Below are 20898 nucleotides of genomic sequence, written 5' to 3' on the forward strand. Positions count from 1 at the left end.
TGATTTACAAGATCTGCAGTTCTGTCTGTTTACTTCTTTACCTGCTGGAACAATAGTTTACTTGAAATTAGTATTGCAGCCATTTTTGCTTTGGTTGTGATAAGGCAGACTATGAGCTACCATTTGTCACAGAACTCATTGGAAATCTTTGAGTTTCAAAAAAAGAGGAGGACAGGTTTCTTAGAAGGGGATAGAGGAAGGCAAAAGGACTGCAGTACTGAACCAACCTACAAAGAGCCACAAACTGTAGAGTAAATAAAGGATCCTTCATTCTCTCCCAGAATCTCTTCTGCTCAGTTCATCTGTGGGAACAACCATCAAACATTAGACAATAGAAGCCATCTCAGACACCAAATTCTGACTTCAAGATTTTAACCCCTTCACTTTAGAAAGAGAAATCTTAAAGCAAGCTAGTGACAATAACAGAGACTGATCTTACTTTCATCTTCTTAAGTAGCTTTTATCTGTACCTAATTTTAACCTTTGTATCTGTATATATGCTAACAACTGTATCTCTTTTTACTTGGGAAATTTCACCAATGATTCCATAATAAGCTAACCATTATTCTGTTTAAAGCATAAAGCTTATCTTATTAAGTTAAAAATCACACAACACCAGGCTATAGTCCAACAGGTTTATTTGGAAGCACTAACTTTCGGAGCGCTGCTCCTTCATCAGGTGGTTATGGAGTATAAGATCATAAGACACAGAATTTATCGCAAAAAGTTTACATTGTGATATAACTGAAATTATACATTGAAAAAGACCTGGGTTGTTTGTTAAGTGTCTCATCTTGTAGAATTCTAAAAGATGAGTGACTTAACAAACAATCCAGGTCTTTTTCAATACTAAGTCTAGTCCGAAAGTTAGTGCTTCCAAATAAACCTGTTGGACTATAGCCTGGTGTTGTGTGATTTTTAACTTTGTACACCCCAGTCCAAAACCAGCATCTCCAAATCTTACTAAGAAGTGTAATGCATGGTATCTTATCAAACACCTTCCATCACCTTTAACTATCCTGCTTGTTACCTCCTCAAAACACTCTAGTAATTTTATTTGGCATGCTTTCCCCTTCGTGAAGCGATGCTGATTCTGCTTGGTCATTTATATACCTCAAAATGCTCTGCTATTTCATCCTTTATAACTGACCCTAACGTTTTCCCAATGACAAACGTTAAGCTAACTGGCCTATTGTTTGTCTCCTTCCCCTTTTAAATAAAGGTGTTACTTTGGCAGATTTTCAATCCTCTAGGACTTTTCCTGCCTAATGAATATTATTTACTTTGATTTTCAGAAGTCGTTTCATAAATTCTATATGTGAGGCTTCAAAGCAGTTCTGGCTCCTGGGATGACCAGTTAATTATCTCGGCTAATTGGAAGTGGACTATGCAAAAGCAATGCTAACGAAATGAAGCTCTGGCACAGTAATTGGGTAAACCAGAATAGAATGCTTCCTCTTTTAACGAAAAGAAACTTTGGAAGGGAAATTATTTGGAACAAATAAAACAAAAATAATGTAGATGCAAGAAGATAATTTAATTTAGACTGTGATCACAAAAAGAATGAATAGGCCTCAGTAATAGTTGGATTCAAGTAATAATCTATTCCACAGAATACTGAATATATTGAACCAACATCTGCCAAAGCAATTTCTACTAAATTAATTTAACTATTTTAACAACAATCTAATGTAAAAAAGGATTAAGAGATACAAAGGTAGACCTGAAGGGTTTCATTTCTTTGGTCATTTATTCTCAGGTTGTAGAGTTCATTGGCGTGATGTTTATCCCCTTCCCAAATCACTTTGACAAGTTGTTGGTGGGCTTTCATGAAACACATAGTAACCCGAATGAAACTGAATGGCTTGTTCATACAATTTTGGAGGGCAAATCATAGTCACAGTGAATCACATGCGGGATTGGGGTTGATATTTGACTAGACTTAGTAAACACACATTGTTTCCTTCATTGAACGACATCGATGAATAAATCAAGTGTTTGGTTAATTTGGCAGTTTTGCCATCACTTACTGATATCAGATTTTCAGATATCCTTTACTAATAAAAACTGAGTTCAAATTGTCTTGGTGGGATTGAAGCTCGCATTATTGGAGTATTAATCAAGACCTTTGCTGCCTGCTGAAGCTTTGATCCCTGAATTAAACTTGACTTATTCTGCAATTTGGGAGTAATAACTTTGACAGTTTACTTGAAATCCATGATAGAGTCACTCTTTTACACAGAGATGAGGAGAATTGTTTTTCTCTCAAAAGGTTTATGGAATGTTGGAACTATCTGTCTCAGACGGCAGTGGAAGTGGATACATTAAATATTTTTAGGCTAGAAGTAGATGGTTCCTTATCATACAAGGAAATCATAGGTTGGCAGAGGTAGATGGGGATGTGAAATTCCAACACAAACAGATCAACCATGATTTTATTGAATGGCAGAGCAGGCTCAAGGGATGCAGTAATATATTTCTGCTCCTATTTCATATGTTTGTATTGTCATACATAACATGAAATAAAAAAAGTATCTACATTGTGATTACGATTAGATTGGATTCCCTACAGTGTGGAAACAGGCCCTTCAGCCCAACAAGTCCACACCGACCCTCCGATAAGCAACACACCCAGACCCATTCCCCTACATTTACTCCTGACTAATGCGCCTAACACTACAGCAATTTAGCATGGCCAATTCACCTAACCTGCACACCTTTGGAGTGTGGGAGGAAACCAGAGCACCCAGACGCGGGGAGAATGTGCAAGCTCCACACAGACAGTTGCCCAAGACGGGATTTGAACCCGGGTCCCTTTTACTGTGAGGCAGCAGGTCTAACCACTGAGCCACTATGCAGCCAAACTAATAATGTGAGTAACATATTGTTTGTGATATAATCCCTGAGCATATCATTCCATTAACTGGATTCTCATAAAGGGGAAAAAGAAGCAATTCTATTTTAAATTTCAGTCTCCAAGGCAGAGGTCAGGAATGTAATGGAATACTCTCCTTGTTACATCCGGAGATGAAAATGCTGGGAACCCAGCTAGGGATCTGACTTGATATATCATAATGACTTAAAGGATATAATAGTGTGGAAGAAGAAAGGGTATGGAAAACCAATGGCAGGATTCTAGCATTAAATTGATATGCTACAAGAATAATTACTAAAAAAACCCACAAAACATAATGACTAAATACACCAAACATATAAAGAATATAGGCTTCTACCTTAAATTCAATGCACTGTCTTAGTGTAATCTTTCTTACTGTGATTTTCACTGTCATACGTTTTTAAGCATATTCAAACTCTGAAAGTAGTTCACTTTTATTCTGTTATTAGCTGCACAGCTAACCGTTTCTTTCTCACTTATTTCCATTTCTTTTCTCCAAAACCTATCACTTTTTGTTGAGAGCATAGCTTCCGCCTCAGATATAATCTCCACAGTGTTAGAGACCAGACCAGCCTCCCCCAAAATACTTTATGGCGATATGCTAACTTTCATTTTATTTTAGAGGCACGTGTAAGATGCTGTGATCTATACATGATTCAAATGGTCCACCACTAAGCTTTAATCAAAAAGACACTTTATTTTTACAATGCAATTAAAATGCAACAAAATGAAGAATCTGTATAACATTATAACTCTTTTGACAAGACAATATATTATTTAACCATTATCATCAACTGTTCCAATCTCGGCAGCATCTTATAACACACCCTTTGGCAAAACGCAATGCAGCAAAACAGTTATTATTCTCATATGCTGTCTTTCACCAGTCCAGTAGAAAGAAGCATTGAAAGAAACAATACTCCTCTGACTTCTGAGAGGAAAATTCTCTAAGTCTTCAATCTAGCAGCAGAGAGAACTCTAGCTGTCTGCTCTAGCTGAAGGCTCCAGCAGCTAACTAACAAAATAAATCAAAAGGAAAATCAACACCTCTGCGTCTGTTTGAACTTGATCCCACCCACTCATGATTCTTTTATCTTTTACTAAAAAAATCCAGAAAAATCCAAAGCTGGTTACAAACTGCCTGCTGAGAAGAGATACCTCTGCACAATTGTGACAAAGCCCCTCAGCAAGGTAAACAGGACAGAACACATCTCTTAAAGACACAGAATCGTCACAACAGCAACCTCAGGGCTTTCTTACTTTAAAAACCTCTACAATGAATGGAATGTTCAAGCATTGCTGGTAAGTGCGCACTGCCAAAATAAAACAAACTGAAATAAACAACCTTTTAATTCAGCTTAAACTGAAACCATAAATATCTTCATTTTGACCGTTAAAGTAACCCGTAATAAATACCACACACCACCAGGTTAAAGTCCAACAGGTTTAATTGGAAGCACACTAGCTTTCGGAGCGACGCTCCTTCATCAGGTGGTAGTGGAGGGCTCAATCCTAACAGACAGAATTTATAGCAAAAATTTACAGTGACACTGTAAATTTTAGCTATAAATTCTGTGTGTTAGGATTGAGCCCTCCACTACCACCTGATGAAGGAGCATCGCTCCGAAAGCTAGCGTGCTTCCAATTAAACCTGTTGGACTATAATCTGGTGGTATGTGATTTTTAACTTTGTACACCTCAATCCAACACCGGCATCTCCAAATCATAATAAATACAGTCATAAGAACTTGCATTAGTATGCAGCTGCAACAGCACTGAACATGGCTCCTGGCAAACTGTTCAGTTCACTGGCACCCCATTTATCAGATTAAGCGTCCAATCCCTTCTTTGCCAACCTATCTTGGCTATTGTCTGAATTGTCTACTGTTACAAGGTAGCATGGCTTATTTGGCAGTACCTTGAAAGCCATTCAGAAAGACAGATGCCAGTGGACTGCATCAATTGCTTCCAAGTCAAAAAAAAGTCAAAATTGAACATATATTATACTTCTTTCACTTTCACAGAGTTACAATGAAATTCCCGACATAATTACAGAAATTCAAAAAGATGCTTTATCTTCAGCTTCTCATGAACAGCTTGTGACAGTTCATATTAACCTTGCCATCAATGTCCATATCCTAAGAACCAGTAAATAAAATTTTAAAATCTTGCAAATTCTATAAACTATTTTGTTGCTTTGACAATTAACTGTGACTTGTCTCAATCAAAGTACTCCTTTTACTTTCTTGCACTATAGATCCCTACAAAACTAGCCAGCAACAGTAATTAGATTTCATCATTTCAAAAGAAGTTCATCATTCACAACTTTTCACAGTTGTAAAGTCTGAGTTGTTATGAGAATTATTCCCTCTACTGCTTGTTTCTCTTGAGCAGCAAGCAGTAGATGCTGGAAATTCTTTATGTTATGTTGAAGTAATAGGACTATACTCTACAATCTCCCAATAGAAAAAATTGAATGTTCTTATCAGCTGGATTACCTGAAGGAAGTGTTGAGCCATAGTGAAGACAAGAAAAGTGAAGCATGAATCATGAGATGCTGTTGATCATTCCCAAGTAGCCTTTCATAGAATTATATTTCTGGAGGGAGAGGCATGTCTGCAATTCTTTGTTAATAAACTGAAAACTGTAGAACTCTATGGTGGACTTAATTTAATTAATGAGCAATATTTTAATCTGGTACACTGTTCATCTATCGTCTTCTCTTGCCAGCTATGTCTATCTCTTATTTTGCAAATGTATCCAATGTACCTATGCATACTGTCTCCAATACATATAGTCAGGCAAATCGGGTTTCATTGATGCAGTTATGAATCATATTGTCTTGGTCTGTCTCTTGCTGTTGGAATGACCTTTTTGGATCAGATTGTGCGTGCATGTAGAAGGATTTTCATGCTGCTTCACTGTTGCTTGTCATCTAATGGTTTCCTAGTAACCTTTATAACTTCAGTTGTTTCTATGTTTGGTGTTCTGAATCTTAAGTAGGTATAATGGATAAAATTTTCAATGAATGCTTTTAGGATGATGTTAACTGCTCTGTTTCTGGAAAGTAAACTAGATTGGGATCTCTAGCCACTGGGATTATTCATAAATCCCAGGAGGTGATAATGCATCTGTATGAGGCTTAAATATGACAATAACTGTGATAAATTTTGAACTTCCTAAAATATCAAGGTTAAAAATCACTCAACACCAGGTTAAAGTCCAACAGGTTTATTTGGAAGCGCTAGCTTTCGGAGCGCTGCTCCTTCATCAGGTGATTGTGGAGGTTAAAGTCATGCTCACAGAATTTATAGCCAAAGGAGTCCAGTGTCATGGAGATGTGATACAGTAAACAATCTTAGATTAAAACTTTCAGCTTTTATTAAGTCATGGTAACCTAAGGACATCCATCCATTAGGAGTAATGCAGAAAAGGGCAACCAAAAAAATGAAGGGAGTTTAGAGAGCTTGGGATTGGGCAGAAGAGTTGAAGGAGTTATTATGCTGGTATTTATGATCCTTACATGAATAGGTAAATTCAAACCTGATCATGTGTCTATTATTACGAGTTAGTTTTCCTTTGTTGGGAACAGAGAATGATTAGATTAGATTACCTATAGTGTGGAAACAGACTCTTCGGCCCAACAAGTCCACACCGATCCTCCGAAGAGCAACCCACCCAGAGCCATTCCCCTATATTTACCCCTGACCAATGCACCTAACACTACAGGCAATTTAGCATGGCCAATTCACCTAACCTGCACATCTTTGGACTGTGGGAGGAAATCGGAGCACCTGGAAGAAATTCACACAGACACAGGGAGAATGTGCAAACTCCACACAGACAGTCACCCGAGGCTGGAATCGAACCTGGGACCCTGGTGCTGTGAGGCATCAGTGCTAACCACTGAGTTATTTTATAGTCAGATAGATTTGAAGTATTTCCACTTTAAACGTATTGTCAAACTGCTATTTACTGCTCTGTTTGAATATGACATTAGTTCAAGCCTACCTGAGTCCAACACAGCACGATGTGAAAGATTTGATGAATCTACCACAAAAGGTCCCTGTGAAACTACAATGTGCCAATTATGCTTTCTGTTCAATTTTAAAACTACAAACTGTTCTATTCTTTTCATCACCATAGCCCTTGGTGTCACTTTATTTCTGCACTTACCATCTTTTCTGTAATATCTATCACAGATTATGTAAAAACAACATACTTTCTTTCACATATTTTAGCTGGACATATTATTTAATTTAATATAATGGGCTGAATGTTAACAGCCAAAAACAAATCAAATGTTAAAATAGTTTGAAACAAGGAGCCAAATACCAAGTTGTTGACTTGCAGGCCTCACAGAGACAGAAGAGGGACTGGTTAACCAATATGATCCCAAGAGATAAGTTAGTAACTAAAATATTTCAATGAGGCTGGCGATTTTAATTTAGAAACAAAATGAACTGCAGATGCTGTAAATCATAAACAAAAAAAAATTGCTGAAAAAGCTCAGAAGATCTGGCAGCATCTGTGAAGAAAAATCAGAGCTAACTGATTTGCAAGTGCTGGTGTTGGACTGGAGTGGACAAAGTTAAAAATCACACAACACCAGGTTATAGTCCAACAGGTTTATTTGGAGACACTAGCTTTCGAAGCTTTGCTTCAAAAAACATTTCTGTTTTTGTATTTTAATTTACTCTGCATTTCAGGCTTTATAGCATCAGGAGGAGGATGGAGAGGACAGAGGTTGGCATACTTGCCAATACAAAGGAAGTGAGGACAACTTCAGGGAGAAGATATACCTTTACAGAACTGCTTCTGGGTCAGGGGGAACAGGGATGCTTCCCTTGGGATGTTGGTGTGTCTTTGTTCTGTCTGTGAATCCTGGTGGCTACATGAAATGATCATTATTACAGACCTTAAGTATGCAAATCAGATGCATGTTATCTTGGGAAACTTGATCCATGCCAGGACTTTATAAGCTGTGTCATAAAGCTGGTCCTTTTTTCTAAAAGCTGTTCCTTTTCTCAGGGATACTGTGCCCTTGGCTTTTTTCAGAGGGGTTGTAAAAAAGTCTGGGCTCTGAACAACTGGTTTGGTATAGAGATTAAAGGGTTTACTGAGAAGACTTGTTTAAATGTAAACAAATGAGGCAGGCCTCATGTCTTTGAAAATTGGTATAGTCAAGAGGGCATGGCCAGCTCTGTAGCTGAACAGTTCAGTTCAGAACTTTACTTAAGAGTCCAGCAGTCGGCTGTGTGGAAACAGGCTGCCAAAATATCTCTCCCTTGTAACTTCTACCTGTAAGCCTCTGTTTCATTTTTACTGTATTTAAGGGGTTTGTTTATTGGAATTGTTGTGCATTTTTGGAACAGCAAAATTCTGGTTTAGACAGACAGAGTTCTGTGTGTATTCTCTATTCTGTTCTTTGTGTTTCATACCGTAATTTTGTGAATAAATTTTTGTCTGTTTTAAAACCTGGTAGTCAACCTAGCTAACTTATTCTGGGTAATTTTCACTGTACACTTACTGAAACAAATAGTGAAGTTATGGTCTGGGCTGCCTGCTGAAAAATGTTTTGAGTGGTCTGGCCTAGTCCATAATAAATTGGGGGCTTGTCTGGGGTTTAGACGGTGAGTGGTAGGTGCTAGTTTTTGTTTTGGGTGTTGGTTTGGTTGGTTAGACAAAGATTGGGGTAGCAATGATTCTTTCAGTCACCAAGAGTTTTCTGGAGGTGGACGAGGTAACTTTGGATGTTTTACAGAAGGTGAATAAGACCAAGCTGGTGTTGAAGGTGAGGAAAGATGTGATGATTTCAGCAATAGCTCAGCATTTAAATTTGCTGGAAACACCATCAGGATTTATAGAGATGGCAAGAATTCAATTGCAAATGAAGCAAATTGAGTTGGAGGTGAGAGATAAGGAAAGGGCAGCAGAAGTGAAACAGTTTGAGTTACGGTTAAAAGCAGAAGAGAAAGAAAAAGAGAGAGAGTTTGAACTTCAGAAACTGACACTTAAACAGGGAAGTCAGCTTAAAAGGCTGGCGATAGTAAGCTTAGTGTGGAAGAGCAGAGAGGGAAAACAGCAAGGTTAGCAGCTGAAGTGGCTGATGATTATGAGCTGGTCCAAAAAACCACAGTTTGGTCCATGAGGGATAGAAATTGGGGCAACGAGAAATCCTCACATGGAAAGGGAAAGGGAAAGGTAGATCTCAGTGAAGATCATAAGGAGAACTTATCACATGATAAAAAGGAAACCCTCGAAGGGGACAAAGAATGTAAAAAGCTCCGGTGTTTTCATTGTAATAAAGTGGGCCACGTGAAATCACAGTGTTGGTGGGCTCCACAGAGGGTGGAGTGGATAGATGGGATGGAAGATGGACAGGCTCTACCCTCCTCTCCTACCTATCACCATAACCCCCACCTCCATCTACCTATCACACTCTCAGCTACCTTACCCCCAGCCCCACTCCCTTCCCATTTATCTCTCCATGCTCTTGGCTCACAAGCCTCATTCTTGATGAAGGACTTTTGTCCAAAACATTGACTCCCCTGCTCCTCGGATGCTGCCTGACCTGCTGTGTTTTTCCAGCACCACACTCTTGACACTGAAAAAGTACACATGTCTGAAGGTCATGCATTTGTGTTGTCTCAAAAAACACATCAGAAAAACAAATAGGAAAGAAGAATGGATTAGAGAAAAAGTGCAAAATTGAAGACTTGGACTCCTGGACAAGATACTCAAACATGGTTTTCCAATAGCTTAGAGAATGAGTAAGTTAATTTTTTTGCTTGGATTAAGCATTTAGTTTATTCTAGTTTTCAAATGTATGGTTATAATTGAGAAAATAATGTCCCATTGAAAATAAAATCAGATTGATTGAGTGATTTAATTTGGTTATTTTGTGAGAGCTGCTGGTTCCAGTTTGATCCCTTTAATTGAAATGAGTGATTTTGGTAGAAATTGTGAGGGAAGCTGGTTGATAGCTGGTTTGACCATATCAACGTGGTGAATTTAACACAAATATGTGAGTTAATTAACTTGTGATATTTCACAGAAAGATGATGAAAAAGTGCATGCTCAGTATGAGGAGATGTTAGCAATTGCCAAATGATTGGCCAAAGGGTGGGATTTTAGGGAAGTATATGGGCGGAGACGAGTTGGACCAAAGGGTCTGCTTCTGTGTTGAATGACTCTGTGCTTCTATGAATCGACAAGAATCCAAAGAGAGAGGAGCAGTTGTTGAGCTTGGAGAGGGGGGGTCTGAAGACATGGCCACCAATGCTGAAGAAAAGAGACTGAAGGGAATGCAGAAGAGACATACCGAGGAAAATATTATTGAAAAGGCAGCAAAATGGCAATTTTTACCAAGGATGTCAAATATAGCCTTACAACTCTAATAAAGTCTCCATTCCTTGACTTCATAATGACTGGAAATGTTATCATTAATTTTGTTAATATGAGGTATTATTGTCTAAAGGAATACATGGCAACATTTTGCACAATGAAATCTTCACAGATTATATGCTAATTGAAATAAATTCACACAGTGAGGATAATGTTCCTCCTGAACTTGTTGGTGATTCCTCTTCAAGAGCTGCAGGAAATCTAAATCACGTGCTCAGTTGAATTATATTTGTTCTTGTCAGCATGATAGGAACATTGCGCTAAAAAAGCTGCAGCTGCCTCTAACTTTGTACAATTGACACTATGATCTTCCTAATGTGGGAACAGAAAATGATCTCTGTGACTGCAATGTTTCCACCGTTTATTTGATGTCACCTGCAGAAGACTTAATTGATTTTGGTGATTTGACTACAGTTAAATAAAACTGTCGTGTGACCACCTTGAATCATGTGGGTAGCGCAATACGCTATGGAGATGAGCCAAGAGGAGAAACTGAGGGAGAGTCAGCAATGGAGTTGAAAAGTAGAATATTAATTCTGAGAGCACAGCTCTTGTGCAAAAACTAACATCATTCTTCTCCAAGATAATTTTGCCTTATTAACAATTATCTTGTCTTATTTTGTCTTATTTATATTGTTTGGCAGGAATGGTCAATGGAATGAATATCACACTTGAAGGTTCTGACAAATTCAAAGTCCACATGAACATGAAAAAAAACATAATATTTCATCAAAGTGTGAGACATGATGTTATGGTGTATTGTATGCTTCTGTAATTGTCACATTCTTCAGAAAGACATATTCCCTTACAGGAACTTGCTTTTGCCATAATAAGTTACAATGTCATTCATTTCAACATGGTGGACAACATCTAATGAATGGGAGACATTTTAGATTGGGATTAGGAATTGGCTGTGTTGCTTAATTATAAGAATGTTGATAATACTCGGTAACTGATGTCACACATTGGTATCAAAAAGGAATTCCTAACCTCAGTTGAACCAGCGAACAACATTGACACATTTGTGATAATTGATTCCCTTTGTTATTCAAATGTATTTAACATTATTTTCTTTCTTTTTCAGGCAAGCACTTAATATGATTTTTCATGCATTTGGCATATTTAAATGAATTTGGCACATTCTATTAAACCCCAGGTTATAGTCCAACAGGTTTATTTGGAAATGCTAGCTTACAGAGCACTGCTTCTTTATCAGGTAGCTGCAATTTATTTGATGTAAAGTTGTTAGGGAGGGAATCCCACAATGCTGTTAGGGAGGGAATTCCAGGATTTTGATTTCGCAACACTGAAGGGATAGCAATATATTTCCAAGTCAGAATGTTGAATAACTTGGGTGAATACTTGCAGGTGTTCACATGTATCTGCTGTCCTTGCATTTTAGATAGTTGTAGTTGTGGGTTTGAAAGGTTGCTGTCTAAAGAGTGTTGGTACATTTCTGCAGTGTATCTTGTAAATGGTGCACACTGCTGCTCCTGTGCAGCAGAGTGAGATGGAAATAATATCAATGAAATGCCAGTCAGGTGGGTTGCTTTTTCATGGATTGTGTCAAGTTCCTTGATTTTTATTGGAGCCACACTCAATAAGACAACACTCCATCAAACTCATGACTTGTGCTTTGTACAGGCAATTCAGGAGATTCAAAAGTCGAATTACTTGCTGCAGAATTCCTAGTCTCTGACCTCCTCTTACAACCAAAGTACTTACATGGCCAATTGTTGCTGGTCAACGGTAACCTTAAAATATTTTCTGCATTTTAGAAGTTAAATCTAGAATGGACCAGGAATATTATATACTTTGAACAAAGTTGGTGCAAGAACAAATCTTACCATTGCTTTTTGCCAAATGCATTCAGCTAAAACACTTTATAGGTAAATATTTAACACTTGACTAGTTCAAAATAATTAAAAACAAACACTTCATTGATTATAATGCATAAATATTCAATCTGCTTACGAGCCATTACTTGGAAAACAAATGAATAATGTAATTTAAATAACAACACGGAAGACTAAAGCATGATTGGTGTTTTTGTATTAATTTCAGACCATGTCTTTGATACATGAAAAGACTTTTAATTGTCAACAGGTTTGATAGGCACAATATGTGGGTAGAAATCCTCGCAGAGGTGTGTATCTCCCTAATCAGCTTTCCAGGACATTTTCTGGCTATTCGTTTTGAACGTTGCCTCCTTCAGAACCTTGTATTGACAGATATCTGAGAGCTTTTTTGGCACCATTGCCTGACAGTGAACAATGCTACCTGGTTCCCTTTGTTGTTTTGATGCCCTTTTGAACTATGTGGGTCAGGCTTGTAGCAAGAATTATTTCTGTATCAATCCATTAATTTGTTTAGATTTTTTTTTGTACACATCGTTCTAACTAAAATCATGAAAGTGATTATTCTAGTTGAATCATTATCTCTCCAGCAAACAAGGTACTGACTCATCAATCCCTAATTACACATTGCCGTTCAAATTTATGCGCCACAGATATCAATTGTCTTTTCAAAAATGCAGCACATGCTAATAACATCGACAGTTCACTGCTTCATACAGATTAGTGGGGAGTGCGGAAATGGGTCTGTGACGGACAGCATATTGAAACACGAATCTTTTGAAATACTGCTTCCACATCTTCGGGACATTTTGTTTTTTAAAAGAAGTATCAATTCCAAAAGTGAGCACATCAGTAACTTTTCTCTCCTTACTCGGCTGTTACGTCAGAAGACGGTTCGTGAAGAAAGAATGGGATACTGTGTGCGAAATGTAAATCCCTGTAAGGGTGTGATCCATGCCTGGTGTTAACAACAGCCCGCTTTTCCTTCCTCCCCGCCCCCCTGTGTGTTTGCTCGTACTCTCAAGAGGTTCCAATTGTCGCAGCATCACTGGCAGGCTAAAGCAGGCTGTGGTGCTTGGAAGAAAGTGCTTCATAATTTCCAGCATCATGGAGCTAACAGTTACTATAATAAAATGATTCAAAAGATTTAGAATAGGAAACAGCGCCTGTTGATCAACGAGCTCTCAAGGATTAAATGAGCAGAAATCTGGGCCTCATCAGTGAACCATCTTTTCAGAGGAGGTGAGTGCTTATCTTTAATGTAACTAAATGGTTTAAAGATCCAATCTTCGCCTTTTCGTTAAAATACCGAAGCATTTTCCAACTTTATTGAGTCAAGTAATAATTTGCCATGCAGTTATTTTTCTTGTTTTTTAAATAAAATGATTTCTCACAGACCCAGGATAAGCAGCACCGGAACAAAGCCTGAGCCTTAAAGTATTTTGCCTGGCTATTTGTTGACAGTTATTTATCTTCAAATCTCAATTCTGTTTTTAAGGAGAGCCTTTGCTGATGAATAGGAATTGTGGAATTAGACATTTCATAAAATGCGTTTTTCTTCGAGATGAAAGCAGACTGACGCAAGAAGTAAATATTGCCAGTCTTGACATTTATATTCAGTAGCCTAATAAATTATACCATAACTCTGTCGGAATTGCGTCGATTTAAATTGCAGCAGTTCAACACATACGCTTGTCATTTATAATAGTTATTTATCGTTTCATTCTCCCAAAATCGTAACTATTCTCCTCTGTGCGATGGGAGACATCCTCAAAAAAGGTCTTCTGATAAACATGTTGTAGCTGGGTCGTTTGGTTCCTGTTCCGCGTTTTCCACTCCGCCCGACAAACCAATCACAGATTCGTATTAGTTTCTTCAGTGAAAAGGTTTTAACATCCATTTGTGTGTCTGCGTTTGACAGGTTTGTGATTTGTTATATTTTACGCATTCGGCTAAAGATTGGAATGAAACAAAATGTCATTTTACAAAATCTAAGTTTTTTTTCACAATAAATACATTTTGAAGTATTGGCAGTTAAGGTTCTTAGGCAAAGTCTATCACAGTAATTTGTTCAGTTGATAAATAGCAGAGGTAATATTCGCTCCTGATTGTTTTTCGATTCAGATATTGAAGTCCCGATGAAACAGGTAAACATTAGGTATACACAATTTAGTAGTGCGATCATTTTTCTGATAATTAAGCAATTTTTCAGCAGTTGTCATAACATTTCAAAGTTGATGCCTATTCTAATCTGTTGGGAAAAATCATAAGTGTCACAATAAGGGATACCTGATGTGATTCTGGTGCAAACTACAACAAGCAGAATAATCCTCATTAAATAATTTAGCCAAACATTTAACCACCAACTATAAATATAAGCGGGGCTTTTTTTTGGAATCAAAAGGACATAATCACAACTTGTTCGTCATCTGGACCATTAGAATATTGTTATTATCAATATCGCCGACTCTCAAAGCCAAATCTATTCCGCTGCCTTCGCACTCAGATGAGAGCGGTTCGTATTTCAAATTCACCTCGTATTTTCTACGCACCGCTTTGCAATGTGTCTATATGTGCATATTAAAGGATGAAATAATTCACATTTGATCGTTCGGCGGCACCGCATCGAACCTGCAGTGACATGAAGATTGTGTCTTGTGCCGTTCCCGACGCATTTATTCCACCTCGTGCAAAGTAGGCGGCAAAACATCTTCTGAGAAGTAGTTTTAATGATCAGATCTCCAGAGATAGTTTTGTGTGCTCACCCTGCATAAACAGGGTTACCATTTGAATTTATGGTGTGCCCTGTACAATTTTCATCTCTATAATTAGCCACACATAACAGGCTCCATACTTGGAAACGGGAGTGTTGTTAACCCGCCTGTAACACGATCCTTGCCGTGTGTCTCACATTTACTAGGCTCAAATGCAATTTCCCCCTCAGTTTATCTACTTCCTTAAACCATGGTTCGGGCATTGACTTATTCCACGTGTTCGACTAGCACACAGATTACTAAAGACAAATCTTGTGTCCAAAAACAAAATCTAACCATTGATTTAAAACGTGTGTGTGTTCGTTCAAAGCTGTCCTTTTCAAAGCCTGATGTTGTCCCGGGGCAATGGGAAGTGCCGCGTGTTGCCGACGGAAAATGCAGCCTTGCACTGTGCTGTCATTCTGCTGCCACTGTGCTGCAGCTTTCAGCCTGCACTCCACTTGAATGAACCATCATCACCTGAATTTTAATGTGCTCGAGTTTGCAGCAGGGGGGAAAAAAAAACACAGTTGCTGCCATCCGTAAATACTCTCCCGAATCTTTCGCTCTCGGCTGTGGCGGTTTTCACAGCTCTCTGTCTTTCTGGGGAGGTTGGTGAATGAGCAAATCCGCTGCACACCGCCAACCAACTGAGGAAAGGATGTGAGAAAATACTTCAGCTCCGCGGGGCGTCTGGACGAACATCAACCCCGATTATAACCCGGAAATTGCTACTAAATTTAGCAAAAATGAATCAAGTTAGACATGAACATCAATAAAAAGTTGGTGTCAAAAACACTCAAACAGTATGCAGTTCTGTCATATTTGAACAGATTGTACCGTTCTGCAGATGCTTGCAATCATAACATTAGATTTGTTTGTTGGACAAAACCTTTTCCGACTTTGATTGTTGATGTAGTTAGTGTATTAAGACCCAGCTACGTGAGTTGTTTACTTGTTTCGATGGACATTCATTTTAATGGGTTCCGGTTGGCAAGCTCTGCTGTGAACCAACACACAATGCTCCATGCCCTTATCTTTAAACACAATCACGCAACCTAATACAACACTCACTGGATTTTCATGCTGATTGCATGCCCACAGTCTTGCTCTCGAAAGCTCAGCTCTGACTTTCCCTCCTCGACAGATTCATATGCCTCTATTCCAGCAATTATAAAGTGCAGAAATAAACAGGACAAATGTAGAGTTACGAATAGTCAATACGCTTGTAATATTTATTTACTTTGAGATGTTTGTTTATTTCATTATTTTGTATCATTATAGAAGCATCCTGGACAGGAACTTTGAAATTAAATGCGGAAACAGCGTTTGCTAAGTTGATATCTAAAAAGGTAGTAAACACGAACTATGAATTGGCCCTCGATCATACCTGATCCATTTACCACATTTCTGCCCTCACCCCTTCTCTTCCCTTCCACAACAATAGGACCCCTTGTCATCACTTTCCAACCCACCAGCTGCTCCGTCCAAAGGATCACAAGCTGCCATTTCTGCCACCTCCAGCAGGATGGCACCACCAGACATATTCCCCTCCCTTCCCTTGTCAGCATTCAGCAGGGACTGTTCCCCCTGGGATACCCTGGTCCATTGTTCCATTGTTCCTTGACTCCAAGCATCTCCCTACATCCTCATGATATGTTCCTATGCAATCACAAAAAGTGACATTTACCCATTCACCTCTTATCTCCTCATTACTTCCAGGTAAAGCAGTAATCTAACTAAAGTTCACTCAATCTGGCTAGGTGATTGTCTTTGTTGAACCCATAACACTGTCCCTAAAAATGACTCTAAGCTTCCAGTTGCCTGCCATTTCAATACACCATCGTGTCCCCTGACCAACATTTCTGTCTCAGACCTGCTGCAGTGCAGCAAAGCTCAGTGCAAGCTTAAGGAATAACAACTCACCTTCCACCCAGGTACTGAACAACCTTCAAGACTCAACATTGCAATTAACAATTTCAGAGCTTTAACACCCCTCTCCATGTACGTTACCCCATACTGTTTTATGGGTTCCTCCCAGCACAGCTAACCTATTTTCAATGTTCACAATTAGCTTTATCACCTATTCAGCATTTAATATCATCAACAGTTCTCTTTTTCCCCTCTTTTCTGGATGCCAAGTTCATGTATTCATCACATTCCCTTCCCTAGCTCCCCTACTACCAACCTCACACTCTCATCATTAACCTTAATACCACGATGTCTCAGCTGCTTTCAGTTCTGATGAAGTGTCACTGGACTCGAAACGGTAACTGTTTATCTCTCCACAGATACTGTGAAACCTTTTGGCTTTCTCTGGTGCTTACTGTCTTTGTTCTAAATTGTCCATATTTTCCCTGCACACAGAGGAAGGTTTGACTTGGACCCACTTAAGTTACCATGAAGCTGGCTGACAGTCTCCCAGAATACTGGAATTGTGGCTGTTTACTGCCAGAGAATGATTCCAAGTTGTCAGTCACTCAGAGACAAAGGGACAGCACATCCTACAAGTGCAGTAAATAATCTGAGATAAATTGACAATTACTATTTACAAGACTAATAATTATTTAGTTTACAGGTAAACAAACCAAACCCACACCGGAAATCTTCAAGTCCATTTGGAAAACAATATGTTGGTATAGGTTAATAGAATAAAATATATTAATAGATCATCTTTCCTCTTTTACTGAATGAATAGAAACCATCAAACATAAAGCAATTTTAATTAGGTTATGTACCAAGAGCAGAACTGGGTACATCTTTTACTGATGGGTGCACTGCTTCAATCCTTTCTTCAGTGATTACATAGATTAGATTACAGTGTGGAAACAGGCCCTTCAGCCCAACGAGTCCACACCGACCCGCCGAAGCGAAACCCACCCATACCCCTACATTTACCTCATACCTAACACTATGGACAATTTAGCATGGCCAATTCACCTGACCTGCACATCTTTGGACTATATGAGAAATTTTCTAATAAGCATCTGTGCTGTACATTAGCCACAGGCCTTCTGAAATTCAAAATACACATCATCCGCATTCTCTTTATTTACAGTTTGATCAGAAATATTAACTTAATGATGTCTTAACTTGAAACAATTGACAGTATTTAAATATTTACTAATTTTGCCTTAAGTATGGATGCCAAGAGTTTGTCCAAAATTGTCATTTGAGTAACACCCTTGGTTACTCAGGTTCATTTTTTTAAATACAAGTGTTCTTGGACTACTCAACATTCCTACAGTACAAATTCCATAATTTGGTGGCACGGTCAGTGGTTAGCACTGCTGCCTCACAGCACCAGGGACCTGGGTTCAATTCCCACCTTCGGCAACTGTCTGTGTGGAGTTTGCACATTCTCCCTGTGTCTGCGTGGGTCTCCTCCGGGTGCTCCGGTTTCCTCCCACATTCGAAAGATGTGCAGATCAGGTGAATTGGCCATGTTAAATTACCTGTAGTGTTCGGTGCATTAGTCAGGGGTAAATGTAGGGGAATGGGTCTGGGTGTGTTGCTCTTCGGAGGGCTGGTGTGGCCTTGTTGGGCCAAACGGTCTTTTTCCACACTGTAGGGAATCTAATCTAAAGAAACCAGAGTAATTATCTCTGACTTTTCTGAACAGATGTAACTGCATCCTGTGACAGCCCAGCGGTCTGCGTGTTCTTGAGTTTTATTTTTTTCCTTCTGTTTATACTGTTAGCTCACATGAAGTTTCCCATCCACTTTGAGGTAATCATGATTTGGAGATGCCGATGTTGGACTGGGGTGTCCAAAGTTAAAAAATCATACAACACCAGGTTATAGTCCAACAGGTTTATTTGGAAGCACTAGCTTTTGCGACAACCACCTGATGAAGGAGCAGCGCTCCGAAAGCTAATGCTTCCAAATAAACCTGTTGTACTATAACCTGGTGTTGTATGATTTTCAACTTTGGGGTAACTTCATTCTCACTTCCATCCTAATTTACAAAAATGGAAGCAGGATATCTAGTTAATCTCACCAATGATCATGCAGCCTTCACAACTGGACATCGTCCTTCCTTCCTGAACAGCCTTGCCTCCTTTAAAGTATTTTTCTATTTTCATCATGCTTATGGGCTGTTAGGAGAAAGTGAGGACTACAGATTGTGGCAGTCAGAGTTGAGAGTGTGGGCTGGAAAAGCACAGCAGGTCAGGCAGCATCTTGAGGAGCAGGAGAATCGACGATGTGGGCATAAACCTTTTATTGGGAAGAGCTGTTAGGTCAATTAGTTGACGAGCTGTTTTACAATGCAGACTGATGCCAATAGTGTGGGTTCAATTTCTGCACCAGCTGGGGTTACCATGAAGGATTGTCCTTCTCAGCGTCTTCCCCTTGCCTCAGGCATGGTGATGCACAGCTTAAATCACCACTGATCGTCTCTCTCCAATGAGAGCAGCAGCACTATGGTGACTACTTGTTTTACATGCTCGTAAAACCTTCTACTTTTTCAGGTTTTATTATCTGTGACTCTTTTTTTTAATCTTTCTTTCAGCTCTTCTAATCTTCCCTTTCACCTTTTCATTTCCCATATTCCTCATGATTATCTTTAGAATTGTTCGGTTTTCACAAATTTGAATTTGAACTTTAATCTATTTGTCCACAGGACATTTTAGTTTAGTCTACCCATATTTTTGCTCATAGATTTATTTTTAATTTCTGTTCTTATTCATATTTGAAGATTTTCTAATGCTGATCTGAAGATTAGTGTTTGGAACTTTTTTGCCCAATCAATACGATCCAGAATCCCTTTCATCTGGCTGCACTTTGAAGCTAATTATATTGTGGTCACCATTTAGCAACTACGTTCCAACTCTCATATTAGTTATTTGTCCCACAAAAGTTCTCTGAACTAAGTCGAATGTTTCTTTTGACAAGAAATATACTGATCAAGCAAGTTGGATCCTTTCCAGATTGTGTTCCTACTTCAACCACATGTATTAATTTTATTCCAGTCGACCATGGCATAACTAAAACCAGTCAGGATTACTTTCTTGGAATGTTTTGAAATACCCCCTTGAGCTGTGTGCAAATCTTCTTCAATGTCTTATTATCAGTGTTTCTTAGCTTTGCATACAAACAAGAATTGTGCCATATCTGTTCCTAATTCTCAAATGTAAACTTAAAAATTTGGTCTTAAAAGTACCCTTTGGATATCCTTATGGTCTAGCACTGTGATAGAACTCATACTTGTTTTGTCACTCAGTCTCTTTTGCGACACATGGTATAACAAAGAACATTGTTCCCAGTTCTGTTCAACTGTTAGCCATACCTCCATCATGTTCACCACAGTTAGTAATGTTGTTTAAGATACTTTGCACATTCAGAAACATGCCACTCAACTGGATTCCATTTTTCTGGTTTATTAAATATTTCATTTGGTGAATTACTTTATATGGATGCAATAGTGCTTTACTTTCTTCCTATCTCATTGTCTTTTCTCTGTCTTTCTTTGCTGAGTATTTTTCACATGAGCCTTCTGCTTCTGTTATGAGAGCATTATTAACTGTTCTCATTCCTGAAACTCAAATGTAAACTTTCTCACTTTTCCTATCTTTAAACAATTATTATTATTAATATTGATTTGATGTGAATCTTATTAGAGCCACATTTACACTTTCCTGATTTTCCATGACAGAAAGTATTTTCATAATTGACGATGTAATGTTAAACCAGAATATAGAGCTAACATATTAATACCTTTCTTTAAACTCCCACAGAAATGAATGTTTGAATATATTATAATGTAGTTATCAAATGTAAATGCTCAGCACAGATCTGAACCAATTTCATGGAAGAAAAGAAGATCGAATCCTCCTTAGTTGGTACCACAAGGATGAAATGACAAGCTGTGTCATCCTCTAATCTGAACCAGGAAGGTTGACAGGAGCTTACTTTCCCTCTGTCCATAAGAAAACTGTGGGCAACACTGTGCAAGGTCTAGGCCATTGAAGATTAATGCCAATCA

At 38.5% G+C, this 20898-nt stretch overlaps 1 protein-coding gene across 2 annotated transcripts in view; it reads left to right on the forward strand.

Moving 5' to 3' along the window:
• The first annotated feature begins 13192 nt into the window (after nucleotides 1-13192).
• Nucleotides 13193-20898, forward strand: part of LOC122560192 (disks large-associated protein 4-like) — a 589090-nt gene continuing 581384 nt past the window's right edge. The window contains exon 1 of one of the 2 annotated variants that reach the window (XM_043710586.1): nucleotides 13193-13401. The gene's annotated coding sequence lies outside the window, so the exon portion shown is untranslated. The remainder of the gene's footprint in view (nucleotides 13402-20898) is intronic. The other variant, XM_043710587.1, reaches the window with a different exon arrangement.

This window comes from Chiloscyllium plagiosum, chromosome 20 (genome assembly GCF_004010195.1).
Source record: "Chiloscyllium plagiosum isolate BGI_BamShark_2017 chromosome 20, ASM401019v2, whole genome shotgun sequence".
Lineage (NCBI taxonomy): Eukaryota > Metazoa > Chordata > Chondrichthyes > Orectolobiformes > Hemiscylliidae > Chiloscyllium > Chiloscyllium plagiosum.